The following is a 23,285-nucleotide window of genomic DNA, read 5'->3' on the forward strand; positions in this document are numbered from 1 at the left end:
GTTTGGACCCAATGGTTGGTGAATGCACGTTAACCAGGTTAACTCTGCAGCCCTTAATCTGGATCCGAAGGTGAAGCATTTGACCTTGCACAACAGGTCTGACATCCAGCACTTCAGTCTGCAGGGGTTCTACAGGCAGGATAGCCACTCCACCAGAGGAGTGGTTAGACTCCACCCTGCCATGCCACCCCAGGAGCCAAGCTGCTTCAGATCACAGGGTGGAATGGGTCTCTTGCAAGACACAGAGTACCCCCACTTGTCATAAGGAAGGAGAGCACTCAGTGCCTCTGGAGATCCCCCCTGCAGCCGTTGACATTAAAGGTGCCAAATGTCAAAGCCATTTTCTGGTAGCAAGGATGCGGTCAAATGGGTGGCAACTTACAAAGGGTCTCTTGCACCATATTGGTCCTCCTATCTCCAACCAGCTAGGCTGGTCGATCACCTCCTCAGATGACAAGAGGAGGATCAGTTCAGCCAGTGGATTCAGGGGCCACAGGAGGGCCAAAAGATTCTGCACAATCCATTGACCCTCTCGCAGTGGGGTGACCCTCATCCCCTTCCGCCCTGTGTGGAGAAATGGACCTCCCCCTAGGGGCTGGGATACGTCTGGTCTTCTGGTTCAGCACTATTCTCACCCCACGTGCAGAGGGGTTTTAAAGGGTGGAACATGTTCACCACCACCAGCCCGATGACTAAGACCTTATGAACTGCCGCAGGAGAACGCAGGTAAATTACTGCCTTGCCATCCGCCTTGCTGGTTGAGTGGACACACTCTGTCCCCACTACCTGTTCGGCTTCCAGAATGTACACATGGATGTTTCCTGACGTGAGCATCTCTCAACGCCCAGCGTGTTTTTGGCTCAAGCCGCAGCGTCTACCCATAATGATATTTTGGGTCGCTGTAGGTTGGAGAAGGGGGTTTTCGGCTACTATGGCCGCGTACGAGTTTGGTTTCACAGCCGGGGATTGGGTGCTTGAGCTCGGCTCCTCCCCTTCCGTAAGCCTGGGTTTGGATTTCCTTTTTATCCCCTGGGTCTCTCTCCTTGACCCTTGAACACCCGGGCTGACCTTTCCCTGGGGTTCTGGGAATGATAGGTTGTTCTTCCCTGGGGATTTGAGGTTGATGGACTTATTCTCTCCCTGGGGGTTAATGCCACCCTTAGGAATAACTTTATCCAGTGGTCTTACTTACGGAGAGTTGGGGATCTCTATAAAGGTACCACCCAGGGAGCGACCCACAAGATTCCCACCCTGGGGGCTGGCGTTGTCTCTTGGGTTCCCTCCCTGGAGTATAACTTCATCTTGTGGAATCTCTCCCGAGGGTTTGGTGATTGTTGTGTCCGGTATCTTAGCCATCATATTAATTTTCTTAGAGTTAAGGGGCCTCCCCTACTCTGTCTGCAGTAGTGGGAATATTGTATCCTACTAACCAACAGGGCTATTGACACCTCTGGTGGGCGTCTGAAGCTGTCAGACGTCCCTTCCTCTGGGCTCTCAGCCTCACTGGATGTTTTCCAGTCCTCCCATGATGGGGCTAGTGAGGCTTGGGACCTTTAGATGATCTCTTGGCTTTCTTCTGGGCCTGGTGTGGAGGCAGATGTTGACCTGTGCTTACTAGCAGGTTGTTTTTTTTTCTCCTTCTTGGAGTCCTTGTGCCTCCATCTCACTGGGCCTTTCCGAGGCCTGATTGTTCTTAAGGTGGCCCAAGATACGGGTGAAGCCTCTGGCTGTGTTGTGGGGAAGAGACTTTTCCTTTAAGGACCTTAATTTTGATATTGTATTGGTGCCTTCCTCTGCTATACCCAACCCTTCTATATCTCCTTTGTGTATGTATGTGTAAAAAGGAAAAAAAGAAAAATAAAAGGATGGGAAGGGGGTTAGAGGAAAAAAATTAGGGCCGAATGGTCTTTATTCGGCAGTGGGGGAGGAGAGGAAGGGTATCAGCAAGGGGAAAAAGGAAGCTCAGGAGACTAAGGGTTGGGGAGGAGGGAGTAAAGAAAAAAAAAATAAGGGGGTTAGGGAAGAGCACTATGCGCAGGCCACTCTTGCTTCTGTGCTTGGTCCAAAAGTGCTTTTTCAGAAGCACCAAGCTTTGCAAGAGCTAGAAAGTATGAAGTTAACCAGCAAACAAGAAACAATATTCAAACAAACTCTACCAAAAACATAGCAAACCCTGAACTAGAACCAATGCAGACTCCTAACTTTAAACACAAACGCTAACATTGGGGACTAAGGGAAAGAAAAGCCTCACAAATGCCAGAAAAAAACCCAAAACAACCCTTAAAGTTTCACCTAACAGAAAACGAAAGGGGGGGGGGGGAGGAGAAGGCGAGCTGAGGTTGCCGCTGCACTGCCCGATGCCCAGACTGCAGGAAAAGCTTCAGTAAGCAGCAGCTCTCCTCTCAAGAGAAGAAAGAAACCTAAACCAAAAGAGCGAGTTTCTTCCCCTCCTAGGAGGAGGAAGCCCGTGGAAAAAGCTTTCCCCTGAAAGGCAGGGAGTCAGGAGAAAAAGACAATTCAGCCGCAACTCTCAGTCTTGCCAACGAAAATTCCACTAGGCAGGCAAGAAGGCTGCCTGAGGAAACTACATCCCCCAGAAGGCTTAGAAGCCAGCCTCTGGAAGTGCTGGGGGCAGGGAAGGAAGGGACTCGCCTCTCTGAGAAACTACAATTCCCGGCATCCCTTAGTAGTGACCTGGAAGCGTGCTGATAAAAAGGCCGTGAGGTAAGACTACAGCTCTATTATTTGCACGTTTGATTTTAGAAAGTAGGCGGTGTGAATGCTGCAGTGGGACAAAGAAAAAGATACGAGTGTGAAAGTAAAACAGTGAGAGAAAGCTTCTGTAAAGATATATAAAAAAAGCTGTAAAAAAAATCTAGCAATATTATACATACATCAGGAGAGGCAGTTTAGACAAGTTCCGGGAGGTGGAACAATACGTTGAGTGGGATGCAGAAGATTGGGGTTTTTTTTGACTCGTGTATAATGTAAACCTGATGCCTGGCTTAAGGGTTGCTTCGGCACCTCAGGTTCCAACACTCACGGAACTATATGGGTCTCGTAGTGTAATAGGCTACAAAGAGCAGGCACAGACAGAAGACTCCAGGCACTTGGTCCGACAGTAGCTCCAGATACTATTTTGGTAGCATTGAGAAAAGGGGGGATGTTTTGAGGAGGAGAAAGAATCTCCGCTTCCTGCGCAGACTTATCTTCACAGACTTGGTGGAAAATAAAGAAAAATAAAGCTGTGTTAACCTTCGAAAAGAAAAACTTAATGTAAAAGGTAACTAATAGAGCCGAGTAGTTGGATAGAGGTTGACACCTTTAGTAGGCTAATGCAGTACTTGCCATGGGATGGAGAAGGGTGGGAATGTGAGATCTTTTGCTTGACATAACTTCAATATTGTATTGCAGTTTGTAAACTAATTTTATCATTTTGTTATGGGGGATGGGGGCGTGAGGAGGCCAATGGGGGAGACCCCACGGGCCCCTGTGCCAGTGCACCACTACATGTTAGCAACTTTTGGCTGCAGCAAGCAGATACGTGCTAGTTTGTTGCCAGCCTTGGTAGTGCTGACAGCTTCTTCCATCACCCCTGGCACGATCTTTCCCTTACCACTTCCCTTGGGTGTGAGCCCCACACTTGAGAATTGAACCCAGGTCCATCTGTGTGGCAGTGCACAGCAGTATCACTGAGCCAACTTGAGAATGATTGTGCTGGGGGTGCTCTGCAGAGGCTGATTTGTTCTGGGTAGGGAAAAATGCATTAGATAAGAAAAGGAGGGTGTGATGTAAAAAGGCTGAGAAACACTAGGCTAACATATTTTAAAATTCAGTTTTTCAGGACTATGAGATCCTGTCCAGAACTTTTTTTTTTTTTTTTGTAACTTACTAGGAAACGGGCTTTCTCTGAGTGGCTGGATGTTTTCCCAGTTTCTGCTGCCTAAACTCCTCCCCAGGTTGTCTGTACTGCTCTTTTTGTTTACCAGATCATGTGCTTTTATTTATTTAGCTCAGGCCTTTTCATTGGTATCTCAAGGTGAGTTATATTCAGGTACTGTAGGTCAGTGTTTCCCAGAGGGCATACCTATCCAGTTGGGTTTTCAGGGTTGCAACAATGAATACGCATGTGCTAGATTTGTATGCTCTGCCCTCATTGTTTACAAATCTATCTTGGGCATACTCGCTGTGGCAATCCAGAAAAACCGACTGGATAGGTGTGCTTCTGGGAGAGTGTTGGAAAAAACTGCCTTGGGTGGTGGTATCCCCGTCCCCAGAGGGCTCGCAATCTAAGTTTATACTTGAATAGAGGGCGAAGTGGCATGCCCAACGTCCCAAGGAGCGGCAGTGGGATTTGAACCCTGGGTTCAGCCTGCTACACCTCCACTCCACAGGCGAGATGACGTGTATGAAGAAATATAAAGGGGCAGATTTTCAAAGGGGTATGCACGTAAGATGCGCGCTTAAGTCCCGGGCTTTCCTGGGGGGGGGGGGTGTCACGGCGGCGTGTCATCTGGGGGCGAGGTCGCAGGCGTGGTTCCGACCCGGGGGTGTTTTGGGGGTGTGGCCGAGGCCTCCGAAACTACTCCTGGGCCGGGGAATCGTGTGCCACCAGCCAGCCTCAGGCAGACGTAACTTTTCAAAAAAAGGTGGTGGTGGGGTTTAGATAGGGCTGGAGGAGAAGGTGCGGTGGGGAGGAAGGAAAGTTCCCTCCGAGGCCGCTCCAATTTTGGAGCGGCCTCGGAGGGAATGGAGGCAGGCTACGCGGCTCGGCGCATGCAGGCTGCCGATTTTGCGCAGCCTTGCGCACGCCGACCCCAGATTTTAAAAGATACGCGCGGATCCACGAGGATCTATTAAAATCCGGCGTACTCTTGTTTGCGCCGGTCGTGCGAACAAAAGTACGCGCGGGCGTACTTTTTTAAAATCTACCCCAAAGTGTACAATATCTCCCTTTTGTGTTTAATGATAAGAAGTGGATGTTTCATTCAGAAATGTCCCACGAGCCAATATTTGTTTTTTTAAACTTTTTAAGAAAAAAGCAAACATAAGCAAATAACACATCATCCAGTGAGTGACCAAACCAGTACAGCACAGCAGTGACAAGGGCAAATCACTAACTTAATATCAGTACGTCAGGAAAATAAAGAACAGATGTCTGGTCATTGGGTGAGGTAAAAATTGCTATAAATAAGCTGCGTCGTATAACAAGCACCGTTACTATGACAGAAACGGTAAACAAGCTAAGCCTTCGTAACTTTACAACAAGATTGTTGACTGATATTTTGAAGATGAACCAGACGGGTGGGATCAAACCTGCCCGAAATGGAATTGTGTAATGTGAGTACCTTTTAAGAGAATGTGACAGCCTTTCGACATGAGCAATCGTTAAAAGGTCTGGAAGCTCACCCAGTCTTTCAATCTATTAAAGGACCTCTGAAGCAGCTCACAGGTAGATAAAGTTTTTGCTGGAATCTTATATTGACAGACTAGGTGGTCAAAGGGTATCCTTTGATTTGAGATCCAAACCTGCACACAGTATATTTCAAGCCCCTGGATTCCTAGTGACCCATATTGTCAAAAAGAACGCACATTGAAATAGGATTACTACCAATAAGGAAAGAAGTGAAATGTTATCCTCTTTGATCTCCCAGCTTTCTACAAAAATGCCATATTGACAAAGTATGAGAGATATAACTGGGCAGCTTCTACAAACCTTCCTAACAATTGGGTGAGAAGAAGATGAGATGAGTAAGTGTGACAGCCCCTTGTCTGATTGATAGCAAGCCACTCCCCATGCTTTGACTCCCTGCAACCAGTCTTGCAGCCTAGCCATCTAGTAAAGCTGAAGAGTAGGTAAGCCCATGCCACTTCTGAATTTGGGTAGCCAAAGGACATTGAGCCCTGTCCTAGCAAGTTTATTCGCTCAAATAAAGCTGGATATAATCCCGTTCAAGTCCTTACCATATTCAATCCCTGGGAGAGTTTGTATATGCTGATAAATACATTAACTGCAGCAACATTTTCATTATATTAATCTTGCCAGATCTTGCTGCCAGTAGGGTTGCAGCAGGATTTCAAGTCAGCCTTTAACGTTTGGTAATAACTGGGTTGAAGTTTACTGAATATAAAATTTTTAAAATCTCTAGTAATGGTGATATCTATCTAAATCTGGAGTTTTGCTTTCTAAATCAGTAAGGCAGAGAGGAATATCCAATCTGGGTCCAAGAGGAAAAACCTCAAGACTTGCTGAGAATGTTTGTAACCCAATACTGAGATAAAATAATGGGAGCTGAGCGACCAGGGTACAGTGAAATCTTGTGCTGAGAGGCCTTTCTTAAAACTGGGGACCGACTGAGATTGCTGCAGGAGCTGGGCCATAAGTTCAGTCACTAAACTGAAGAGAAGAAGTAATAAAGCACATTCCTGATGGGTTCCCCAGAGGACAGGAAACGAAGAAGAAGAAGAATACCCATTAACAACCACCCTGGCCCAAGGGTCCATCAAGCCCAGCATCCTGTTTCCAACAGATGCCAATCCAGGCCATAAGAACCTGGCAAGTACCAAAAAACTAAGTCTATTCCATGTTACTGTTACTAGTAATAGCAGTGGCTATTTTCTAAGTCAACTTGATTAATAGCAGGTAATGGACTTCTCCAAGAACTTATCCAATCCTTTTTTAAACACAGCTATACTAACTGCACTAACCACATCCCCTGGCAACAAATTCCAGAGTTTAATTATGCATTGAGTGAAAAAGAATTTTCTCCGATTAGTTTTAAATGTGCTACATGCTACCTTCATGGAGTGCCCCCCTAGTCTTTCTATTATCCGAAAGAGTAAATAACCGATTCACATTTACCCATTCAAGTCCCTCCCACCAGCAGTTGGGGGCAGAGTGCGAAAGCTTCCTCTCTGACATCACTACCATAAAGGCTGGCCCAGCAGAGGGCAAGTCAGTAGCCTCTGCCTCCAACAGATGGGATGGAGCACAGATGTCGCTGGTCCAGCAATGTTAAGGAGGGCCCTAGGGCACAAGCCTTCTCTAAGGTCACTTTCCCTAGGAGCCAGGGCCGGATTGGGGATCCCGTGGGACAAGAGCCTCTGTGGGTCTGATCTTCCCTCCCCAGGGCAACCAGTTGTTTTGGTCTCCTGGTTTCCCGACGAAGTCGCCTGTCAGTAAAAAAAAAAAAAAAAAGAGGGCGGAGAAGCAGCCCAGCCCGAACCATTGCTGCCTGCCCCAGGTATGGAGAAGGGGAGGAAGTGGGCCTGGTGGGTTACTAGCGTCGCTGGGTCTTTCTGCTGCAATTGTGATGGCGAAAAACAGGCCTCTGTGGAGGAAGGGGGCAGGACTGGGCCAATTGAACAGCGTGTGCCAGGGAGCGCATCCTTTCCTCTGCCTCTGGAACAAGTTTCGGGGCAGTCAAGGCATTCCTCCGCCGCTTCGGAGGGTGGGGCAGCCCCAGGCAAGCTGCGTCATTGACTAGAGCCCCCCCAGGGGAGGAGGTGTCTGAGCTTTTCTTGGACTTCATCTTGGCTATGCACCAAGCCTATCTCTAGCTGAAAGATAAGCAGAATAAGGCTCCTTCTTCAGGGGAAAAGCCCAAGCCGCTTTCAGGCTGGGAAGATTGGAGTCCCGAGTGGAACCCGGGAGAGGGGGGGGGTTCGAGGAGGAGGGCTCTTCCCAGGAAGAGACTTTTGGTGGGGGAAGAACTGGAGGCTTGGGACTCAACTTGTGTTTGTTTAAGGCAGATGAGCTGGGGGCCCTAATTACAAAAATCTCGCAGGTCCTAAGTCTGAAAGAGCAAATGCCGAAGGCTAGAATGAAGGGAAATCCGATTCTGATGGGGATTAGGAAGCCTTGCAAAGCCTTTCCCATCCATTCAGCAATCCCATCCATTCAGTGGGCGATCCCTTAGAAGCCGTAGAACTATGCAGAGGTTGTATCTAATAGAACAGCAGGGTAAGGATAAGCTTCCAGATCTGCCTAGAATAGATGCGGCGATCTCAGCCATAGCAAAGAAAACGATTATACCAGTAGAAAGTGGAGCAGCCCTGAAAGACCCTCAGGACAGGAAAGTGGAAACGTTACTAAAAAAAGCTACCTGGAGGGATGAAAGCTCAAAACCTATTTGTGGAGCTTATGTAGACAGAGCCCTTCTAATCTGGTGTCGACAAGAGATCCAGGGTCCCGAAGATGCAGGACCCTCGGAGGATAGGGCGGGGCCATCCCTAGTGGAATTGGTGGCAGTCTTCGCAGCAGATCCAATGTATGACCTTAATAGAGTTTCAGCGAAGTTAGCAGCACAGAGGTCATGGCTAGGTGGCTTTTATGGCTAAAGAATTGGGCAGCAGATTCAGCGTCTAAGACCGGGTTAGGAAAGCTTCCCTTTAAGGAAGAAGCTTTGGAGAAGCTCTAGAGTTTGGAGAAGCTTTGGAGAAGCCCTAGAGAAGATGGTCAAAGACGGGAGGATTGAGGCTTCAAAGGTTACTGGAAGTAAAGCCCAGAGGTTTTGCGAGGGGAGGCAACTGGAGACAGTGGCCCAGGGAGTACAGACAGAGGGGCGGTAAAGGCCAGAGCTCTCGCCCAGTCAGGATCCCGGAGCCTTTTCAGGGGAATAGAAGATTTCCAAAGGAAGGGAAGCCCTGAGCCCCCCTTAGCGACAAAACCGCACAATGATGGGGAGCAGGTCCACTCCATGATTCCCCAGGTAGGGGGCAGATCTTTTATCAGGAGTGGGCCAAAATAACAAAGGACCTGTCCTGGACATAATAAACAAAGGATATCACCCAGAATTAAGATTCCCCTTCGAAGATTTCTTAGTTTCCTCCCCATGAAAGGCGAGCAGGGGAGGTGCAGTCATGCAGACGTTAGGTTAGTTCAGCTGCAAGCCATTATTCCGGTACAGTCTGGTCAGGAAGTTCACGGGGTATACTCCATTTATTTCCTAGTACCAGAAAAGGAAGAAAGCTTTCAGCTAGTACTGGACCTAAAACGAGTAAACAAGGCCTTGGTAGTTCCCCATTTCCGCATGGAATCACTGGCTACAGTGAAGGCGGCAATAAGGACAGGGGAATTCTTCGCAGCCTTAGATAAGAACATGAGGAATTGCCATGCTGGGTCAGATCAAGGGTCTATCAAGCCCAGCATCCTGTCTCCAACAGAGGCCAAACCAGGCCACAAGAACCTGGCAATTACCCAAACACTAAGAAGATCCCATGCTACTGATGCAATTAATAGCAGTGGCTATTCCCTAAGTAAACTTGATTAATAGCAGTTAATGGACTTCTCCTCCAAGAACTTATCCAAACCTTTTTTGAATCCAGCTTCACTAACTGCACTAACCACATCCTCTGGCAACAAATTCCAGAGCTTTATTGTGCATCAGAAGCATATTTTCACATTCCCAGCAGGAGAGATTTCCAGTGTTACTTATGCTTTGAGATAGCCGGTCAGCATTACTAATTCAGGGCACTCCACTCTGGACTGGCCACGGCACCAAGAACCTTTTACAAAGGTGATGGTAGGTAGTGGCAGCCTTCTTAAGGAGTCAAAGTGCACCCTTACCTTGACGACCTGCTAATAACAGCAGACTCCCTGCAGGAAGGCCAACAGGCCACAGAGAGAACAATTAATGTTCTGGAGAAATTGGGCTGGATGGTGAACAGGGAGGGCAAAGTGCCAGTTTCAGACGCTAGTGTACTTAGAGGTACTTTTCAACGCTCAAGTTAGGGAGAGTGTATCTAACAGACAGAAGGATAGGGAAGTTGCAGGAGCATGTGCAGGCCCTGTCACAAGCCCCACTCCCATATGTGTGGAGATATCTACAGATCCTGGGCTCCATGGCAGCAGTAATTGGGGATAGTGCCATGAGGGAGTGAACCCTTTGTACAGCTGGTCACCACAAAGTCAGCAGTATGACAAAAATCTGCCACTGACGTACCAAAGCAGGCAGAGTCTGTGGTGGTGGCTAGACTCATAAGATCAAAGGACCCCTGGGTCAGTCCAAGGGTCCATCAAGCCCAGTATCCTGTGTCCAACAGTGGCCAATCCAAGTCACAAGTATCTGGCAAGTACCCAAACATTAAATGAATAGATCCCAAGCTACTAATCCTTATTGATTAATAGCAGTTCATGGATTTCTGCTCTAGGAACTTATCCAAACCTTTTTTAAACCCCGTTACACTAACTGCCATAACCACATTCTCTGGCAATGAATTCCAGAGCTTAACTATGCGCTGATTGAAAAATAATTTTCCTTGATTTGTTTTAAATGTGCTACTTGCTAGCTTCATGGAGTGCCCCCTAGTACTTCTATTATCTGAAAGAGTAAATAACCAATTCACATTTACCCATTCAAATCCTTTCATGATTTTGTAGACCTCTATCATATCCCCTCTCAGCTGTCTCTTCTCCAAGCTGAACAGCCCTAACCTCTTCAGCCTTTCCTCATAGGGAAACCGTTCCATCCCCTTTATCGTTTTGGTCGCCCTTGTTTGTACCTTCTCCAGTGCAACTATATCTTTTTTTGAGATGCAGCGACCAGAACTGCTCACAGTATTCAAGGCGCGGTCTCACCATAGAGCGATACAGAGGCATTATGACATCCATTTCCTTCCTAATAATTCCTAACATTCTGTTTGCTTTTTTGAGCACTACAGCACACTGAGCCGACGATTTCAATGTATTATCCTCTATGCCTAGATCTGTTTCCTGGGCGGTAACTCCTAATGTGGAACCTAACATCGTGTAACTACAGCAACGATTGTTTTTCCCTATATGCATCACTTTGCACTTGTCCACATTAAATTAAATCTTCCAGTCTCACAAGATCCTCCTGCAAGTTGTCTAAATTCGCTTGAGATTTAACTACTCTGCATAATTTTGTATCATCCGCAAATTTAAGCACTTCGCTCTTTGTGCCCCTTTCCAGATTATTTGTAAATAATTTAAAAAGCACTGGTCCTACTACAGATCCCTGAGGCACTCCATTGTTTACCTTTTTTCCACTGTGAAACAGACCATTTAATCCTAACCTCTGTTTCCTGTCTATTAACCAACTTGCAATCCACAAAAGGACATCACCTCCTTTCCCATGACTTTTTAGTTTTCTTAGAAGCCTCTCATGAGGGACTTTGTTGACCACCTTCTGAAAATCCAAATACACCACATTTACTGGTTGACTTTTATCCACATGTTTATTTATCCCGTCATAAAAACGTAGGAAATTTATGAGGCAAGACTTCCCTTGGGTAAATCCATGCTGGCTGTGTCCCATTAAACCATGTCCAGCTAAATGTTCTGTGATTTTGTTCTTTATAATAGTTTCCATGATTTTTCCCAGCACTGAAGTCGGGCTCACCGGTCTACTGTTTCCCGGATCTTCCCTGGAGCCCTTTTTAAATATTGGGGTTACATTGGCCACCCTATAGTCTTCAGGTACAATGGATAATTTTAATGATTGGTTAAAATTTTTACTAATAGGTCTGAAATTTCATTTTTGAGTTCTTTCATAACCCTGGGATGTGTACCATCTGGTCCAGGCAATTTACTACTCTTCAGTTTGTCAATCTTGCCTACTACTTCTTCCAGGTTCACCATAATTCAGTTCAGTTCATCTGAATCATTACCCTTAAACAGTATCCGGAACAGGTATCTCCACAATATCCTCTTCAATAAACATCAAAGCAAATATTTTTAGTCTTTCTGCTATGGCCTTATCTTCCCTAAGTGCCCCTTTAACCCCTCGATCATCTAATGGTCCATCTGATTCCCTTGCAAACTTTCTGCTTCGGATATATGTAAAAAAATGTTATTATGAGTTTTTGCCTCTGTGGCAAACTTCTTTTCAAATTCTCTTTTAACCTGTCTTAGCAATGTTTTACATTTAACTTGCAAATGCTTTTGCTTTATCCTATTTTCCTCTGATGGATCCTTCTTCCAATTTTTGAATGAAGATCTTTTGGCTAAAATAGCTTCTTTTACCTCACTTTTTAATCATGTCGGCAATCATTTGGCCTTCCTTTGGGAGGTGAGTGGGGGGGGGATGCTTGAGTGTGGGTGCCAGAGAGAGGGAGCCTATATGAGGAGATTGTGAAGGAGTGTGTAGGTATGGTGTGAGAGACTGGGAGCTCGTGTGTATGAAAAAGGTATCATATGTATGTGAGGGTGCTAGCCTGTGTGACAGGATTGTGTATGTGTGAGACAGAGCCCGTGTGAAGGAGTGCATGAGAGAGAGACATAGCCTGTGAGAGAATGTATGCATGAGAGAGAAAGGGAGCTTGTGTGTATGTGTATGCAAGAGAGAGGGACCCTGTATGAGGGGTTGGGTGTGCACGAGAGAGTGAGGGAGCCTGTATGAGGGTGTGTGTGTGTGCACTAGAGAGAGGGAGCATGTGTGTGAAAGAGGGAGGGACAGAGGGAGCCTGTGTGAGGGGCAGTACTGAGAACAGGGTCAAACTCTGGGAGTGGAAGGGGTTGAGCGTAGAGGTGGAGGGGAGAGATACTAGCAGGTGGAGGAGTTGGGGCCTGAGAGGGCAAAGTGGCCAGGGGAGTAGGGAGAGCGAGTGGAAAGGACATTCTTACAGTGAATTTCTAGGGAAATTCTGCTCAAAATATTTAAATTTCTGCATTTCTAAGTAATAACATTTTTCTTTATTAATTTAAAATGTAATTAAAGACTGTCATGAAAATTGTGTTATTTTGACCAATATAAAGTTTGCAGAATTTTAAGTTTTTGTGCACAGAACTCCCCCAGGAGTAACATACCCAAAGATGGCATATTCCAGTCACTAAATAGTCAATATATATATATATATATTTTTTTTACCTTTATCTGATCGTTTTATTTTTCTAATCAGTTGGTCCTGGTCTCTTTTTTTCCCTTGCCAGTCTTTTCCTAATTCCTTCTCCAGGGTCACTCTTCTCTTTCTGCTTTTTCTCTCTCCTCTCCCCTTCCTCCCTCATACCCACAAACTCATGCTTTCTCTCACAGATTCCCTTACACACACAAGCTCTCACATTCACATGTTCTACCACACACACAAGCTCACTCTCTCACTCACACATCCAGGCTCCCATTCTCACCCGCAAATACCCACACTCAGCCTCCCATTGTTACCCCCCACCAACACACACAGGCTTCCATTCTCACATGCATGGGCCTCACCCCCAAACCACTTCTTCTGCTGCCACAGGGATGGTCTCCCGTGGCACCCTTGCATTGCAGGTGTAAAGGGGGTACCAAAAGTTAATAAATTAAAAATAAAACTTACCTAAGGCCTGAAGGGAACCGAGGAGGATCCCAAAGCTGAAGGGGCCTAAAACAGATGATCTGGAAGCAGTGACAGCAGAGACGCCGAAGCAAGTGACAGCTCTCCATGCGGCTACCAAGGATTGCTAGAGGCCTAGTGGTGTGTTTGAGAGAGATCCTGGAATAACAGCTGAGACTGAAGCGGCCCTTAGGAAAGGGCCCAGTGCAGGTGCGATTGTGCAGGAAAACGCCCGCAGGAGGAAGGCCAAGGTGCTGTGAGGAGCCTGCATGCCACGAAAAAGAGGAGTAAGCCAGTGACCGCATCAGGCTGCAGCAGGAGCAGTGACAGAGATCACAATGTGAGGAGGAGGAGCCCCCGAGGAACCTGCCACTGCTTATCCCGGAAGAATAACTGGATTTGTTATTTGGGATCCCACCGGGTACCTGTGATCTGGATTGGCCACTGTCGGGAACAGGATGCTGGGCTTGATGGCCCTTTGGTCTGGCCCAGTATAGCATTTACAATGTTATGCATTATTAAAACTGCTGAGGAATTTGAATGTCTCTGTCATGTCCTCCCTGCCTCTTCTCTAGTGTACATATATATTTATGTCCTTAAATCTCATAAGGCTTTTGCTTGGAACTTTGACCATTTTGGTAGATTTTCTCTGGCATCTTCCACCCTGTCTGTATCCATTTGGAGGTATGGCATGCAGAACTGGGCACAGTACTCCAGATGAGGTCTCACCCATGACCTGTACTGGGTCATAATCACCTCCTTTTTTTTTTTCTGCTAGTTATGCCGCTCCCTATGTAGCCTAGCATCCCCCTGACGCTGGCTACCACCATAATCACACTTTTTTTGCTCCTTTAAAGATTTCTTTTCTGATTGAGGCACATCCATATTTCACCCATCATGTTATGCTCCCTTGAATTTTTGCACCCGAAATGCATGACCCTGCACTGTTCTGTTGCTGTTCATCTGCCTATTAAGACTTCACGTTTTTTTTTTCCAGGCGGCATGTTCACTGACAGAAATTTATGATCCCACGTAGAGTTGTTCTGGCTGGCATTTGAAAAAGGGACCACTTCTGTTCAAATGTGATATCTGAAATTAATTACCAGAAAACAGAAGGTGCTCCGCTGAGGACAACGCAACAAGAATTCCTCTTAACCAAATAAATTATACAGTATTTTCCCTCTCTAGCTGACTCTATTATTGAACCCTTTTCATCATTTTAAACAAGAAGTTGGCTTGTCTTGAGTGTGGTGCAGAATATTTTAACCTTTTGTGTTTACCTGCTGTCTGGCAGTAGATGGGCTTTACTTTGGGGCTCATGTTCAGTGGCATTTAGCTGGATATAATGTGAGTTATCCGGCTAAATGTCAACTTTTCAGTATTTCTGCAGCTATAATGTAGGGACATCCCAGGGCGGAGTTAAATTAGCAAGGTAAGCTATCCTGCTAACTCTGGTGATGCCATAGAGCTGTCCTAAAGTTAACCAGATAAACTTATCCGGTTGACTTTAAAATATTTTGGGCGCATTCAAAGGTGCAGCTATGCCACTGAATGCACCACTAAAGTTAGCTAGATAGGTTTATCTAGCTAACCGCTGACCAGTCAGCAGCTGAAAAGGGAACCCCTTAGTGTATAAAGGCTATAGTTATCACTTAGATTATGTAAGAAGTCTGAGGCAAGATAGTAACCCATGAAGAATCCTTTGTTGTGCTCTTTCAGAATCTGCCTTTTAATTGTCTTTTTTTTTTGCTTAAATGCAGACCTTGTGTCTGGAATGTGAATAAGTTCTGATTGTAAGGGTGACGTGAAAAGGACTGAGGATGTGTCTGTCTGCTGGCCCTCTTCTTTCCAGCCTGGTCCAATGGAGAAGCTCGTTGTCAGACAGTCGGGCCGATGCAGTAAAATGCGCGGGAGAGCTGGCGCTCCGAGGCGAGCGCCCGCTCTCCCGACGCGCGTCCAAGCCACTCTCCTGGGCGCGCGATTTTGTATTCAAATGAAGGCCCGCGGTGATAAGGAGGCGCTAGGGACACTAGCGCATCCCTAGCGCCTCCTTATTGGCAGAAGAGGCGGCTGTCAGCGGGTTTGACAGCCAACGCTCAATTTTACTGGCGTCGGTTGTTGAACCTGCTGACAGCCACGGGTTCGGAAAACAGATGCCTGCAAAATTGAGCGTCCATCTTCAACCCACGAGCCACGGGCTGATTTTTTTTTTAACGATTTTTTTTTATTTTTGGGGCCTCTGACTTAATATCGCTATGATTTTAAGTCGGAGGGTGTACAGAAAAGCAGTTTTTTTGCTTTTCTGTACACTTTCCCGGTGCTGGCCGAAATTACCCCCTGCCTTTGGGCAGGCGTTAATTTCTGAGAGTAAAATGTGCGGCTTGGCTGCACATTTTACTTTCTGTATGGCGCGGGAATAACTAATAGGCTCATCAACATGCATTTGCATGTTGCGGGCGCTACTAGTTTTTGGGGGGTTGGACACGCGTTTTCCTCGCGCTACTACCCCTTATTGTATAAAGGGTAAAAATAGCGCGTCGAAAACGCGCGTCTAGTCGGGGGCTAACGGTGCGCTCAGCAGAGCGCACCGTTCTGTATTGGCCTGAGTGAGGGTTGAAGGCCCACCCTCTGAGATAGTTACTCCTCGAGCCTGCTGCAGTTCTTTCTTATACAGAGACCAGGTCTGCTCCTCTGAAGAGAAATGCCAAAAATATCAACTGGGGTCTGTGGCACTGAGCAGATTGGATGGACCTTGAGGTCCTTAGCTGCCATCATATCCACCGTTTTAGGCATCTGGTTTTCCATGCCCACTTCAGTCGCAAAATCCTCCCTGCAGTACCTTTCTGATCTGTTTCTATCCCTCATGCTCTCCTGTCTCCCTTTCTACCTCCCATCTTCTCTCTGACCCGATATCCTCTGCCACTTCCATCTGAAATGAGCTGCCACGTTTTCCTCCATCTCTCCTCCTCTCGCCCAGCTGAAAAATCCCCCCTCGCGCTCCTTAACACATCTGATATAGCAAAACTGTACCACTTCTGCAGTGAACTGTATTCCTGGGAATCCAGTTAAAAAATGCACCTAAAATAGGAAAGCATTCTTAAAAACACTGAATAAATGAACACACTTTGCAAACTGCCATCAATAAGCACAAAGAGGTGGAACGAAAGGTTCCCCCTTGCCTATGGGCTGCTGGCTGCATGCCATCGTTTCCATGGCAACACATGATTTCATCACATGCATGCACCAAAAGGGATATGGCTTTCTTACCTTTTATAATAATAGACTTTCAGAACACATCTTTTTAACATTTTGTTTCATTGCAGTCTTCCGAGGCAAGAAACAAGGCCGGCTGATAAATAAGCAGGTCCTTCTCTCCAGCATCTCGGTCCACAATCAAACTGCAGCTCAATTTCCAAAAGGGTTTCAGCTCCTAACTTTTGGATTTAGTTTAATAAATTGACTTTTTATCTATTTAACTATTTATTTATTTATTTATTTATTTATTTATAAATGTAAGAAGATGGAATGCTTAACGTTAGGTGCCCATTTTCACTAGGCTCTTGAATTTAGGTCCCTAAAAAGTGGGCGGGGTTACAGGGCTGGAGTTAGGGTGGGGAAAATATTTAGGAGCCTGGCACTGATTTTCAGCACTAAGGCCTTTAACTTAAGCATCTCAATCGAGGCAAACGAAAATCCAGCTTAAATTTAGATACCTAAGTGATAGTTTGCTAAATGTAGGTGAATTTTCAGCTGGAAAGCAATGTTTCCAAGTTTGGCTGAAATTGGGTGCCTAAATTTAGGTGCTCAACTTGTTTTGAATATCAGCTTCTCTGGCTCTAGCCTTTCTACAGATTGTTGAGGAATGAGATTATAAAATATCCAGCAACGCTGCAAACTTATCCAACAATTCATTATAATGCAAGGCTTTCAAACGTTTACTGTGCAGATACAGGAAAACCAAAATTCTTAATGCCTCACATTTAGAATAAATATTGGATAAAAAGATATAAATAAGCCTTGAAACCACATCAGCCTTAGCTTTAAATTCCCAGAAATGATGATGGGAGCAAAGCTTGACAACTCCTTTTCATTTTCAGAGGCAGTTTAGATTTCCTGTTCAAAGAGAAAGCAATCCGATTCGGATCATAAAATGTATGGACATTTTCTTTATATTCTGCGCCACACTTAATACAGGCAATCAAAGAAAAATTCATCTCCAAAATCAAATACTTCTCATCTAGAATTTAAAAAAAAAAATTCTTACAGTAAAAACATCCTTAAATGCATCCTTATCTTTTATTCTATAGACATTTTTAATAACCAATTAGTACCAGGCTCCAAAACCGCAAAAAGCTATTTTCTCACCACCACATTACATGCTCTTCAATTAATCTCAGAAGTAACACATCCCAAAGTGAATGACTCAGAGAAAGTGTCCTTTGTGGGAATATTTATGCATGCGGATATCTGATCCAGGGGCGTATCAGAAATGAACTAAGTTCTTTTCTCTTGATTTCTTTCTGGTAGCTCTCCTTTTTGAGGTGAAAGTTTGCGGATGTGCTTTTTAATTCAATCCATATAAAAAAAAAAATCTTCTCTCTCTCTTTTGGGACGTTAACAAATCTAAATTCTCCATCTTTTCAGCCTATCTTCTTCATGATGCATTACCTTTATCAATTATTATAAAATAGCCTGCAATCTTACAAGCTTCTTCTCATCTCCGTTTTCATAGACATCTTGACGTTTCCTTCATTTTCATGTCCGTTTTGAACAGACCCCATCTTAGCAATCACTGCAGCTTCCACCACACCAAAGAGATGCAAAAGGTTATTTCTTGGGCAGGCAACAAGCTGTGCTTTCAGGGTTTGGACACACATTTTTGCCATACCGGGTAAACCACTCATAGTTGTTAAGTTCTTCGCTGCAGACTCCCAAGGGTCCCAGGATCCTGCCAAGAAGTGGGCTTCCCATGGGCCCCGCTCCTCCACCCATCTGAGCAGCTTTCAAGCTGTTCATAAAAACCTAGATTCACAGCTAACAGGGCTTAGTTTAAATTTGGGCAAAACCAAGGTGGCAATCTTAGATTGTTTCCCCACAGGTCCAGCCCCTTCCTCCCTTTTGCTTTGATGGGATTATTCCTTTTTCCACTCAAGTAAGGAGCTTGAATCCGATTTATCGCTAAACCTGCAAGTAAAAGCAGTAGTTCATAATGCCTTTTAGAGTACATGTATTTTAAGGAGATTAAAGCCTATTTTTCCTGCCGTTTTACAGACTCTAGTACTTGTGAACCTAAACTACCGTAATTCGTAATATATGGGACTGCTTGGATGGACTCTACGACCGCTGCAGGTAGTGCAGAACATGGACTGCAAGGGTTGTGATGGGGACTCGGCTTAAAGATCACGTCATCCCAGTGTTATGTTCACTACACTGGCTGCCGATCAGCTGGGGAATTAATTTCAAAATCCTGACTTTAATCCATAAAGCTGTGAGCGGAGAAAAACCCTATATATATGTTTTGTGTTATTTAAAATATGTAAGCCCTCAAGAGCGCTCAGATCTTCGGATCAAAATTTATTGGATATCCCCCTGAATGCGATTTGTTCTCCTGGAGGAGCCACAAACAAGAACTTTTACTATAGCTGGCCCTTAACTGTGGAATGCTCTCCATGATATCAGAGGCATTGACTGTACACAGAGTTTTAAAAAGGGATTTAAAACCTCTCTTCTCAAAGAAGCGTTTTGACTGTTGTTATGCTTGCACTCGACAGGTGTTGAAGTCAATTATGATCGCTGAGACCGCTGAAGGTCCAAGTTTACACTCTGGACTCAAACACAGGAGGCGAGGTTTTACTGCCTGCGTTGTCTGTTGTATTTTAGTGGATGTCTGTTTTATTTTTGTAATTATGAATTTTTATTGTGCACCAGTTGAGAATTTTAGATCTAGTGGTTTATAAATTCTTATAAATAAAATATGATGGCAGATATAGACCTCCAGGCCCATCTCGTATGCTCCTGTTGCGATACAGCAGATGCTACTCAATCTTTGGCTTCATTCTCGCTTCCCTGCTGCTAAAGATCATTTGTGCGCATTCCAGGCTTTTTTGGAGTCTGTTACTGTTTTGCCTCGACCACTTTTTCATGCAACCCTACCACCCTTTCTGTGAAGAGATGCTTCTTTACATTACTCATAACAGCATCTCGTTGTGAGCGATACTGTGGAAGAGAGAGCCAGTGGTATTAACTGATGATTGGACTGACGTGGGAGTCTTTATGCATCTTGTCTTTTAAAATCTATATGAGTCAATTTGATTGTCCACTCATCTTGTATGCCGAGTTCCCAGTTTTGATAGCATTTAATTTGGGGGAAAGAGGCTCCCTTTACAAGTAAGTTTTATCAGCCCTTGTCAAAGTCTTCACTGACCTCTTCATGACCAAGGCCAGAGGCCTTTATTGATCCTCATATTCTTGGACCTACCTGCTGGTTTCAAAATCATTGATCACCATCTATTGCTTGACATCGAGTCCTCAGTTGGATTTCAGATCCCCATTTTAATTTGCTTTTCTTCTTTACTTTCCCACTCCACTTTGAGTGTATCCTGTGGTGCTTCCCTCTCTACTGCTATCCCGTTGTCACTGTGTGTCAGCGCTGTATCCTAGGCCCTCTTCTCCACACTCATTCCCTTGGCGCTGTGATCTCCTCCCGTGCTTTCAGTATCATCCTTATTCTGATGATTGCTAGATCTGTCTCTCTGCAGCAGAAATTTCACCACGAAACCAGTCCCAAATCTCAGCCTGGGAGTAATGTTTGACAATGTCCCAGTGCTGCCTTATCTTTCCTCGCAAACCCACTTCTGCCACTTTGCCTCTTCCCTCTTTATAGATGTTCTTTATAGTATGTATAGTATGGAAGACTTTGTGCGCCTATTTAGTTATTTGTGTTACTTTTCATCTGCATATGTGGAAAAAGTTACATACCTAACTTTAAGGGTTAAGGCACATAAGTTAAAAAAGAGCACATAGAAACACAAACTTAGCACATGGTAAAGAATTTTGTGGGAGGGGAGATCTAAGATGGTGTTCCAGTGGTAAGAAGCTGAGATCTTGTGCTCCTGCCTCTGTTCAGTTTTTTTACTGTTCCGTTGCTTTGAACTGATATGGGGAAGAAGAGAAAAGGGGGAATGCGACCCTCCTTACTTCCGACGGGTTTGGCATCCCAGATGACCATGCTGAACTTCGTTTCATCCAAGTTCTCAGCGTCTTCCTCTGGGCCGTTTCCTCTTGTTGCTGGTGGATAGAAATAGCCTCTCCCCAAACTAGGACTGAAGTTTTGCTTAGCCTAGGTTTGCAGCAGACTCCCCCAGATTGGGAGTCGAAGGACCATGGAAAGAGAACTCATCCAAGGGCAACGTGTTTACTCCAGAGAGATCCTCAGACGCTGTGAATGGAGTGGTGGTAACATCAATGGCTGCTCTGGGGTCCAAGGAGGCTGGGAGATTCTTGAGGATACTCTGAAGAGGTTCTCCGCTGACATCAGGCAAATTGGGAGGAGTGGGAGTGTCCTAGGAGGCAGGAGGGCATGGCTCTTAGCTTCCTTCTGGACATGAGGTAAACATGATAGAGGGGGTCTGAAGTTATCACCCTGGAATCTGTTTGGTGTGCTATTAGGAGTTTGGATTTGACCATGTCTAAGAGGTTAAAAAGCATTAAGACTTTGAGGGATAACAGTGATCAAATTGCAGGAGTGGAATAACGGTTAAAGAGCATATTGAGAAACTGGTACTTCATGAAGAAAAGTTAGAATCAATTCAGACCCTCCTTGGGCGCTTATTGAAAGAGCGTTATAAGTTGCAGTGTAGGCTGGAGTCAATTGAAAATAAGATCCGGAATTTTAATTTTAATTTGAGAATTCTGAACTTTCCTCGGTCCCCTCTCATTGGCCCTAGTGAATTGTGATTGACATTTTGAAGCTCCCTGGGGAGTCCCTCCCTCCTTTGAATAAATTGTATTATTTGCCATCTAAGAAGTGTACTAAAAATGTTGAAGATCAAGTGATTACTGATGTTCTTGAGTTATCTGCTTTTATTGGAGAATTCCCAAGAAGAGGTGTGTGAGGCCACCCCATTGGTTTCATTTGTCTTCGAAGTTGATAATATTCTATAATGTGGCTTTTCTTCAGGAACAAATATTGTATGTTTATGAGTTTAAAAAAATGTGTATTTTTACAGATTTATTTTTTTTTTTGACACACAATGGGCCAGATTTTCAAAGGGGTACGCGAGTAAGATACGCAAGTACCCCCCCGAAAACCTGGCCGAAGTACCCCCTGAGTGCACCGAGCCTATGTTGAATAGGCTCGGCGGCGCGCGCAAGCCCCGGGACGCGTGTAAGTCCCAGGGCTTTCCTGGGGGGGGGGGGGGCGTGTCAGGGGGGGGTGCGTCATTTGGGGGCGGGGCCGCGGGCAGGCCCGGGGGTGTTTCGGGGGCATGGCCGAGGCCTCCAAAATGGCTCCCAGGCCTGGGAATCGCGCGCCGGCGGCCGGCCCAGCATGTTCAAATTACACCTGCTTCGGGCAGGCGTAACTTGTACAACAAGAGGAGGGGGTTAGATAGGGCTGGGGGGGTGAGTTAGGGAGGGGAAGATGGGGGGAGGCGGAGGGAACAGAGGCAGGCTGTGCGGCTCGGCGCGCGCAGGCTGCCGATTTTTGGGCAGCCTTGTGCGCGCCGACCCCGGATTTTAATGGATACGCGCGGCTATGGGTGTATCTATTAAAATCCCGCGTACTCTTGTTTGCACCTGGTGCGCAAACAAAAGTACGTGCGGGCGCAGATTTATAAAATCTACCCCAATAGGCGTAAATAATTTTTGCTTACAGCAAAATGTCTTGGCCAGTATTGGTGAACTTTTTCTTTGTTTTACATGCAAATGTATTGTGAAAATTAAAGGAGTACAGCATATCTTTTTGACATAGATACAGAGAAATGATGGCAGAAAAAGACCATCGGCCCATCCAGTCTGCCCAGCAAGCTCCCACACTTATTTTCCCAAACTTATCTGTTTCATTATTTCCCATACTTATCTGTTTCATCTACCAGCAAGTTCAGGGCCCTTGTTGGTAACTGTTTGATTCAAATTTCCTGTCATCCCCTGTCATTGATGCAGAGAGTAATGTTGGAGTTACATCAAAGGTGAGCATAAGGCTTAATGGTTAAGGGTAGTAACCGCCGCATCGAGCAAGTTACCCCGATGCTTGGTTACCCAGACTGCACAGATCAATGCCTTGTTGGATGTTGTCTGAATGTAAAACCTGTTTTCCACATTTCCCCCTACCGTTGAAGCAAAGAGCAGTGCTGTATATGTATTCAAAGTGATTTATCAGGCTTAATTGGTTTAGGGTAGTAACCGTCGTAATAAGCAAGCTACCCCCACTCTTATTTGTTTACCCAGATTGTGAAGTTCAGTCCTTGTTGGTGGTTGTCTGCATGCAAATCCCGTTTTCCACATTTCTCCTTGCCGTTGAAGCAGAGAGCAATGTTGGAGTTGCGAAGGCTTATTGAGAAAGGGTGAAAATCATCAGGTAGTATCCTCCATTCCAGTACTCCACCCGCATGGCTCTTCTCTTCATTCCCATCCTCTAGCCTTTATGGATCCACAGTGTTTATCCCATGCCCCTTTGAAATCCTTCACAGTTTTAGTCTTCACCACTTCCTCCGGAAGGGCAGTCCAGGCATCCACCACCCTCTCCGTGAATAAATACTTCCTGACATTGGTTCTGAGTCTTCCTCCCTGGAGCTTCAAATCATGTCCCCTTGTTCTACTGATTTTTTTCCAACGGAAAAGGTTTGTTGTTGACCATGGATCATTAAAACCTTTCAAGTATCTGAAAGTCTGTATCATATCACCCCTGCTCTTTCTCTCCTCCAGGATGTACATATTCAGATTCTTCAATCTCTCCTCGTATGACATCCGATGAAGACCCTCCACCTTTCTGGTCGCCCTTCTCTGTGCTGCCT

At 45.5% G+C, this 23,285-nt stretch overlaps 1 protein-coding gene across 1 annotated transcript in view; it reads left to right on the plus strand.

Moving 5' to 3' along the window:
• The first annotated feature begins 2,639 nt into the window (after positions 1-2,639).
• The window catches only part of SMUG1 (single-strand-selective monofunctional uracil-DNA glycosylase 1), a 43,062-nt gene continuing 22,416 nt past the window's right edge, over positions 2,640-23,285 (plus strand). Inside the window, exon 1 of the mRNA XM_029595182.1 lies at positions 2,640-2,724. The gene's annotated coding sequence lies outside the window, so the exon portion shown is untranslated. The remainder of the gene's footprint in view (positions 2,725-23,285) is intronic.

Source organism: Rhinatrema bivittatum, chromosome 3 (genome assembly GCF_901001135.1).
Source record: "Rhinatrema bivittatum chromosome 3, aRhiBiv1.1, whole genome shotgun sequence".
Lineage (NCBI taxonomy): Eukaryota > Metazoa > Chordata > Amphibia > Gymnophiona > Rhinatrematidae > Rhinatrema > Rhinatrema bivittatum.